Below are 224 nucleotides of genomic sequence, written 5' to 3'. Positions count from 1 at the left end.
AGAACATACTGTGATCGGTGTTGTACAAACCCTCCAAGCTTTCAGTAAATCTTCAGAAATAACCTATACGACTTACAAGCTTATGTCTCATTTTAAAAAGTGATTCAGGCACTTGGCTGCTGTTCTCCCATTGACTTAATTTCCTTTCCTTGTTTGGCAGATAACAAGTCTTTCCTATTTGCACAGTCTGACTGCTGCCTTCTTCAGCTCACTGGTTTGGCAGA

The sequence above is a fragment of the Cygnus olor genome, chromosome 11 (genome assembly GCF_009769625.2).
Source record: "Cygnus olor isolate bCygOlo1 chromosome 11, bCygOlo1.pri.v2, whole genome shotgun sequence".
NCBI classification, from domain to species: Eukaryota; Metazoa; Chordata; class Aves; order Anseriformes; family Anatidae; genus Cygnus; species Cygnus olor.
The sequence above is the reverse complement of the archived record's forward strand: the minus strand, read 5'-3'. Positions refer to the sequence as shown.